Source organism: Mastomys coucha, unplaced genomic scaffold (assembly GCF_008632895.1).
Source record: "Mastomys coucha isolate ucsf_1 unplaced genomic scaffold, UCSF_Mcou_1 pScaffold21, whole genome shotgun sequence".
Classification (NCBI taxonomy): domain Eukaryota; kingdom Metazoa; phylum Chordata; class Mammalia; order Rodentia; family Muridae; genus Mastomys; species Mastomys coucha.
The window spans coordinates 163,241,110-163,249,892 of NW_022196904.1; the positions used below are offsets into that span (position 1 = coordinate 163,241,110).

The 8,783-nt window shown below is 37.0% G+C and overlaps 1 protein-coding gene across 3 annotated transcripts in view; it reads left to right on the forward strand.

Moving 5' to 3' along the window:
* The first annotated feature begins 773 nt into the window (after positions 1–773).
* The window catches only part of A1cf (APOBEC1 complementation factor), an 81,489-nt gene continuing 73,479 nt past the window's right edge, over positions 774–8,783 (forward strand). For 2 of the 3 annotated variants that reach the window (XM_031384813.1, XM_031384810.1), the window contains exon 1: positions 774–869. The gene's annotated coding sequence lies outside the window, so the exon portion shown is untranslated. Of the gene's footprint in view, positions 870–7,451; positions 7,525–8,783 lie in introns of those variants that run through there. The other variant, XM_031384811.1, reaches the window with a different exon arrangement.

The window sequence follows — 8,783 nt, forward strand, 5'->3', positions numbered from 1 at the left end:
CGTTTGTGTTTGATGTATTTTTTCACATTTTGTGAACAAAGCACATTTATTAAAAAATTTAAATTTTCAAAAAAAAATCCTTTAAGGTTTATTATTTAGACCGGTGCTCATGCTGGATAATTTAACAATAGAGTTTACATTTTTACAAAATACAGGTTATCTATTCTTTAAGAAGCACAGCGACTACTGAGATTTTAAGCAATCAACAACAGCACTGGCTCTTATATAAGAGCAAGCTCCCTCTTCAAATCTGAACGAGCAGCTCCTACCAAGTAAAATGTTTTCCCAACCTGATCTGGCCTGAATTCAGCTACTTGGTTATATAAATGCTTTTTTGTATTTTCTGTTTGAACGCCAGCGTTTATCTACATACTTGACCTAAAACTCTACACTTTGCTCCATGAAAAATTGCAATAGAAAATGTGTGGCACAACAACACATTCTCCTAGATTGCCTTCCCCAGTGTATCACTTCGCTATAGCAAATAAACGGGGTGACAACGTAAAGCAAAGCTTTGTTACCTAAAATGGAATGAATTCAACCTTACCACTTATGTTCATAATCTAGCTTCAAAATCATATTGACCCTGTGGTTGTAATACGAAATACATTTTCATCTTGTAAACAAGGCGGGAAGACAGTTTGGTAGCTTCTGTTCAAGCCATAGTGACCCAGTTACCTGGTCAAAGGGCTGTGTGGATGCAAGAGACAGGGTGAGTTAAACTTTAACTCCCGGGAATTGTAAACCAAACCTACAGCCACTGAACCTTTGGAGTTTGATACGATGATTAGAATATAACCAAAGTGGCATGCTGAATTCGCCATAATCAAGGAACCTTTTCCGGGTGGGGAACCTCAGAAATTACTCAGGTATGGCCCATGCTTTTTTTGTATTTTCTGTTTCAATTCTGGGTTGTTGTATCTGTTAGATTGCATGAAAACAACTTGTGCTCTTTACTGTCCCTGAGCCTAATCCAGAGAATTGTCGTTTGACAATTTAAACCAACCAGAAAAGCAAAGTAATGTCTTGGACTGATCCTGTCTTTGCAAGTGGAGATGAATTTCATGATATCCTTCTTAATTGGGTATGCTTCCAAAATTTGTGGAAAGTGGAATCATGACTGTGGGTTCACAAGTGGAACTCATGTGCTGCAAACCCAACCTCCAGCTAGTTATCAGGGAGAGTTGTGTTTTACTCTCTGTCTTGATCTGTAGGACCTGGCAACAGAAATGTGATTAAGGAAGGATATAGTTTCACATCAGCAACAGCCTTCTGAGTTCTGTGTATCAGTCCTGATTCCTCTCATACTTTAGACCCCAACTATTCAATTAACTTCTGTGTGCTACCATCCCCCCCCAAAAAAATCAGGATGAATTCTAGCTATCCCCTCTGATATTAGCCTGCTAACCAAAACTAATATCCTAAACTATTTGCTTTTGATTCTAGCAAGGAAAGAAAACATTATGGAAAAGTGTTCGGTTTTGAGTGTGTTAAATCTGAACCCTGAGGTGTCTATTTATTAGATCATGTCCACAGACGAAGCAAACAGCACAGCATGTGTATTTTCTCAATATCATTTTTCTCACCCCTAGAAGATAGCTAAGAACCAAAATACAGTGGCTCTAAAGTGTGAACTAGATTAGGACATTTTCTTTCCTATCAGAAATCTGAACCCTCTGCCTGAAGAGTCAGCGTTACTTCACTATCAGCAGAGTCAGCCACTGAGTGGCCCCATTAAACACATCTCTGTGTTAGTGCAAGTTACAGATGGAAGTCTCCAAGGGGATGAAAACTGAGAAATCATTTGTGCATCATAGGAGATTAATGTTTTGTAAGCCAAGTATTAGAAAATTTCCACTCGAGTTGTAATTTAGGAGAATCAAATTGAGTTGGTCTAGCTTAAAACACTGAAGTGTTAAGCAGCACGCACTGTCAGGGATTAGAACCTGGAAATAAAAGAGAAGTCACTTACATGTCCAAACAATTAGGAATTTCCCGGCTGACACAGAGAAGTAGACACGCCTTGTTTATTTTTAAGACCATGTTTTCTGGGGTAATAGTGGTACTTTTTAGCTTAAAAAAAAATACAAAAAAAAATACATACATCTTGATGTTCCAATTTACTATGCATTAAATATAGGGGTGAGATAAATGGCTAAAAACAGATTGTTTTAAGTGACACAGAACATCATAATGGATCCAAAATCATGGGTAGCCATTTTTAACTAGATGAGTTAATCTGTGATGTTTCAATATCAACATTACCTCCACTGCACTTGGAGAGCATAGGGAGTCACAAACATAGGTCTCCAACAGTCAATCAAATGAGCTGAGTAAGACAACAGAAAAGTAGGTCTTCTTACCATCTGGGTGCTCTTCAGGATAACAGTAATAGTTGCTAAGTATTAGACTATCAGGCACATTTCTAAGCACATGCTATAAATTTAATCTCGTGTTATTCTTAGGACACCCATATGAGGCCAATACTAACATTATACTATACTACTATGTATCATGCTGTTATTAGATTGAGGTGCAGACAAATTATTTAACAGACTTGATGTTAAAAGCAAGTGACATAACCAGGTTATGCAGCCAGGTGGTCTACTTGCAGAGCACATGGGTACTCTGTACTCAGTCACTAGGATTTACCATGTGTACGTGGGTGTTTGTCATTGGGACTAGCCAAAGAATGGGTAACACAGTTTCCTAACCTTTCTTTACAGAGAACTTCTTCCAGGAGCATTTCTCTATCAGCAACTCTCTACATTTTTACGCATTAGACTACAGGCTAAGAGTAAAATATTTTATAGCCCATGCCTATTATTTGCAATAACCAGAACAACTGAAGTCACCACAGTTGGATTGACCTCAGTCAAACCTTGCAAGAAATCACATACTTCATAATCCTCCACCAAACAAAGCCATGCCCAGATTAAAGACTTTAAAATTAATCACAGCAAGAGTGCCATACGCTTTTACAGACATAATCAGGCTGGAACAGCTACCCCAAATCTCCCTAGCCTGTGAAGCTGTGCATATTTGAGTTACCGAGATCTCAGATTCCTCAGATGTGAAATGGATGTGTGATCTACCTACAGGATATTATGAAGTTGGTTAAGCAGAGCACTGGGGCTTAGAAACCATGGGGCTTCTGCCATGTTCCCATTAATAACATTTTTTTCTAGAAAAATTTAAACTGTCCAAACTTACCACACACTAGCTTTCTCAAAACAATTCCATTAAAATAGAAAACTATATAAATAAAGAAACTCATTATTTACAAAAGTCATTGCACTTCTTTGGAACCTGTACAAACACACACACACACACACAGGCACACACACATACACCTACAAACAGGATGAATTTTATTTTAGAGACTTCCTTAAAGCTGCTACTAAAAATTCAACATGTCTGTATTGACGCCCATAGTTACACACTCTGACATTCTGACACTGTATACGTTAACTTTATTACACAGACAGATGGTTGAAAAACTGTTTCAGTAACTATCTAAAAACTCTGGTATCCCCTAGGACGCTGGGTAATACTTTGGGTACTATTGCCCAATGGCTTTCATTACCACATGTGTCTGTACATGACTCAGAAAGTTCAAACAAGACAGTATTGATCTACAGAGGATAAACATCGCTTTATCTTATCCATAGACACAGTAACTAGGTTTCTCTCAAGTGCAACTCCAACAGTCCAAACTCCCCCTGGAAAAGCAGTTAGAAGAGAAGCCTCACTCTTGCAGTGTCAGTGCATATTCAACATCTAAAACCCATCTGTCCCTTAGCTTAAGATTGCAAATCTATTCAGTTATCATTAACAAATATTTACTGCCAAATGGATCAGGAAAGTTGACTTATCATTTTAAGCCATCAACCCTATTCCAACCAGGCTATAAGCTTTTAAGATTATTTAGAATTTTATTTTCCTAATTGTGTCATTTTCTCACTTCCCTTTCCTCTTCACAACCCTTTCCAAATTCCTCCTACTGCTCTTTCTCAAATACATAACCTGTGTGTGTGTCTGTGTGTCTGAGTGTGTGTCTGAGTGTGTGTGTCTGAGTGTGTGTGTGTGTGTGTGAGTGTGTGTGTGTGTGTGTGTGTGTCTGAGTGTGTGTGTGTGTATCTGAGTGTGTGTGTGTGTATGTGTGTGTGTGTCTGAGTGTGTGTGTATGTGTGTGTGTGTGTGTGTGTGTGTGTGTGTGTAGGGTAGGAAGATGATAGATAGGTACATGATAGATAGATAGATAGATAGATAGATAGATAGAGATTAGAGAGATAGATATTCTTAAATATATAAATATAACTTACTCAGATCATATGGTATTACGTGTATAAATTTAGGACTGATCATTTTAATTTAATACAACCAAAGTTTTGTGTTGAATATTTTTGATGAATTCAAATAAAAGACTAAGATATAGTCATGCACTGATAATTGGTTTTGGGGATTGGGCCCAGGAACTCCATGGTACCCAAATCCTCATATACTCAAGCCTCCTATAGAAAAACAGTGCAGTGTTTGCATGTAACATATGCACATTCTTTCACATCCTCCTTGCGCTCTCTGGGCTACTTCCTGTCCCTTGCACATTGTAAACACTATTAAAGAGTTCCATGCTGTGTTGTTTATATCTTATTCAAGATAAATGCCTGTTTGTGTTCAAGACAGATGTGTTTCTTTCAAATATTTTTAGTTTTTTAAAGAGTTATTTATGCATTTTATGTATATGAGTACATTGTAGCTGTCTTCAGACACAACAGAAGAGAGCATCAGATCTCATTGTAGATGGTTGTGACCCACCATGTGGTTGCTGGGAATTGAATTCAGGACTGGGAATTGAACTCAGAACCTCTGGAAGAACAATCAGTGCTCTTAACTGCTGAGTCATCTCTCCAGCCCCATCTTCCAAATATTTTTAATCTGTGGTTGGCTGAATCTATGGATAGAGAACCTACAAATTCAGATATCCATGTATGTTTGCTTTTGTAAAAACGATTGTCTTCACTAGACTGTGCTAATATCCTCAGCTCTCTATTTTGACATTTTGGGAGATATCTAAGCAAAGTGTTTTCTTTATGGATTAATGGAGGAAATTTTATGTGTATCAGTATTCACAATCACGTGAACATGTTCCAGGCTTGTTTGTTCTACTGGGGATTGTTTTCTAGCGATGCTGAGAGGATGTAGTCATAAAGATATGATAGCTCCCTGTACTTGGAGAGTGTTCTGCGTCAGTAAATAATATGTCTAATGAGAATTAGCACACAACAGTTTAACCAGACTGACTGTCTAAATAAGCAAATATAATTACAATTCTATAAAATCCTATTTTTCAATTTGGTAGTAATGACTTTACTTCCTCCAACAATTAGGAAATAACTATTGGTTGAGATGCATACTCCATTGATTTAAAAAACACTAGGTCTGAGGATGGTAATTACTTAACTTTGTACCTTATTACCATGGCATATTCTGGTTTATAAATGTATTCCAGGGCCAGAAAGATAGCTCAGCAAATGAAAGCAACAATTGTGTAAGCCGGAACCCCAAGTTCAATTCCCAGAACCCATAATGAAAATCAAGCACTAACTCCCCAAATTTCTCCTCTGACATGTACATGTGCACACTCATACCCATACATTGTACACATACATGCATCAATCATTGTACACATACAACAATCAAAAACAATAATAATAATAATAATTTTATGAGTTAAATTTGTTCTTTGACAATTTCATACACACACATACACACAAGGTTGCTATCAACCTAACCTCTCTTTTGAAAAATATTAGTGTTAATTCTTTGAAAATTATATAGACTGTATTTTGATCATATTTACCCCCAAGTCCTCTAAGATCCATTCCAACCACCCCATGATCTTCACCTTCATGTCCTTTTTAAAAATTTAATAGCTAATAACCCATCAAATCAAATTTGTACTGTCCTTACACATCTGGGTATGAGACTGCCCATGGATGGTTGACCTATCAGAAGCCATATTTCCTTTTTTACAATTCTATTTATGCATTTATTTAGATATTTTTGAGAATTTCACAAGTACTCTTTTACATCCTTTACCTTCCCTACCATCCTTTCAATTCCTCCCCATGTCCCCACAACTTCCTATTGAAGTCATGACTTCCAGTTCTACAATTATTTTTGTTAGGCACACACACACACACACACACTTACAAATACAAACTGCTGAGCCCCTTTAGTACTGCTCATATGTATATGTGTTTAGGGTTGACCACTTTGTACTGGATGACCTATTGGGGATTTGATCCCTGGAGAAGACTGATTCTACCTTTCTCATTAGCCATTATTTGCCTATAGCTCTTCACCTATGGATGGAGTCTCGTGAGATTTGTACAATCCACATAGGCATGACTGTTCTGGCCTTGTTTAGATGCCGTATTATTGAGATTTCATGGGTGCATCTTCCATGACATACATAAGAGATCCCATCCATCAGGAGATTGCCTGGTCTTCTGATGAGCCACATTCTAAAACAAAAACAAAAACAAGAACAAGAACAAAAACAAAAACAAAAACCCTGCCTCTCCAAGAAGCCATCAACTGTACATAGTTTCTCTGTTAAGGTGAGAGGCTCGTGAGTATAGAGTGCCTTCTCACTCTATACTAGAGCACTGACTGAATTGATCTTGTGTGGTGTGCGGGTCTTCTATATGTTTTATTCAGGTATCCACAGCTGCTGAGTTCATAAATTCTGCAACCTATCATGTCACTTTTTTATTTTGATCTGTCTCAACCATCTTCTCTTACAATTTTTCTGCCCCTCTTCTAGAATGGTCCCCAAGTAATGAGGAGTGAGTGTGATATAAATGTCACAATTGTAGCCATCACTTTATGATCACTTATTCTCTGTACTGTCAACAGATGTGAGTTTCTACATAAACTATTGTCCAATCACTACAAAACAGAATTTATCTGATGAGATCTGAGACCTGCACTACTCAATGAGAAGAAGATACGAATTTAGAGGGAAGTTTGACACTCTGTCAGTTTACCAGAATAGTAGTAGCAGATTCAACCCTCCAGTTTATGAGTTCCCCAACCATGTGTTCTTGGCCAGGTTTTTGGTACAAAACATGAGTTTCATTCTGTGGGGTAGGCCTTAACTCCAGTCAGAAAGTGGCTGGTTATACCTATAACCATTTGTACCACTATTGTGCTATGTCTGACCATGCCAGACATCAATACAATTCAAGGATTCCAAGCTAAAGTAAGACTCCGAATGACTTTTACCCTCACTAGGCTGCATAGCACCTTCCAGTACTATGAAAGCATTTCAACTGGGAGGAGCCTTCCTAGTCAGTACTGACTTGATTCTTCTGTGTTCTGTATACAATGTTTATGATGTCACCAGCAGAAAAAAAATCTTCTTATTCATTTCTGGTGGGCAACTAAGAGCAATGCCAATATCCTGTACTGTTTGTGAGGTCTCTGGCATATCTTTGACCAACAACTCAAGGCAAGGTATCCTACCTAGCTAGACTTTGGGGGAAGGGAAAGCCTGTGGCTTTTGAGAGAGCATCATCCTCTTCAACTTCTGTGTAAAGTCACTCCAATTTGACTATCTTCTATGGCTACATGTACATGTTTGTATATGTGAAGGTTAAAAATGGATTCCTACATGGCTTTTTCAAACATCTCTAGTGTTAACTATCCTTCTATGAACCCCTTCAATTGTCCCTACTGCTCTTTGTCTCTTTCATCATTGTCCTGATAATACTTTTTTGTCATATTCAAGTTACTTTGTTTTGTTTGTGACCCACTGAGTTTGCCCACTTATTATGATGCTGAGCTTAGAAGTAACCATTGGAGCCTAGTGGGCTCAGCAATGGGGCACAACTGAAAATAGTGGTTACCACTCTCCCAGAATCCATCAGTTCAGAAGTAAGGAATAGGGCCCTGTGAGCTTGTTCCCCATCCATAACTGATTGTCTGACAAGCAAAGCTTGTCTTATGAATGCCTAAAGCAAGTAACTGTAGCTACTGTGACTTCATGATTACATTGGCCATGTAGTTTCTAGAGAATAACATTTTGCAGTTCTCCCTATATTCTTATTTCTATATTCTTCCCATGCCTTCTTCCAGAATGATCCTTGAGCCACAGAGGGATTCATATAAGCATATGTTTAGGGATGAGCCTTCAATCTATCATTCTTAAAATCTTGACTAGTTGATATAATAGCTCATTCAGTAGGTAACAGAGTAAGACCATTGATATATTTTCTCCCTTAGTAGTCTAAGCAGCAGTTTCTGATACTTTCAAAATGGAAATATCTAGTTCAGTTCCAGCTTGATTTTCTTTATATATATATATATATATATATATATATATATCTTACATCAATGTGTGTGGTCTCATCAGAAATAGACTCTTATCATCTAGTTCTGGTAGGCAACCAAGATTAAAGATAGTTACCTGTACTGTTTGAGGAGACTTCTTTTTTTTTTCTTTTTTTCTGAATTTTATGTTTTATTTTTTACTTTTTAAAAAAAGTTTTATTGCATTATGATGAGAAAAGTTACATGATTTCAATTTATCTGAATTTGTTAACATTTAAAACAATATTTTATTTTTATTTGTTTATTTATTTATTTATTTATTTGGTATTTTCTTTTTTGTTTTTTTTGTTTTTTGTTTTGTTTTCTTTTGTTTTGTTTAATTTTTATTAGATATTTTCTTTATTTACATGTAAATTTCTCCCTTCCCAGTTTCCCCTCTAAAA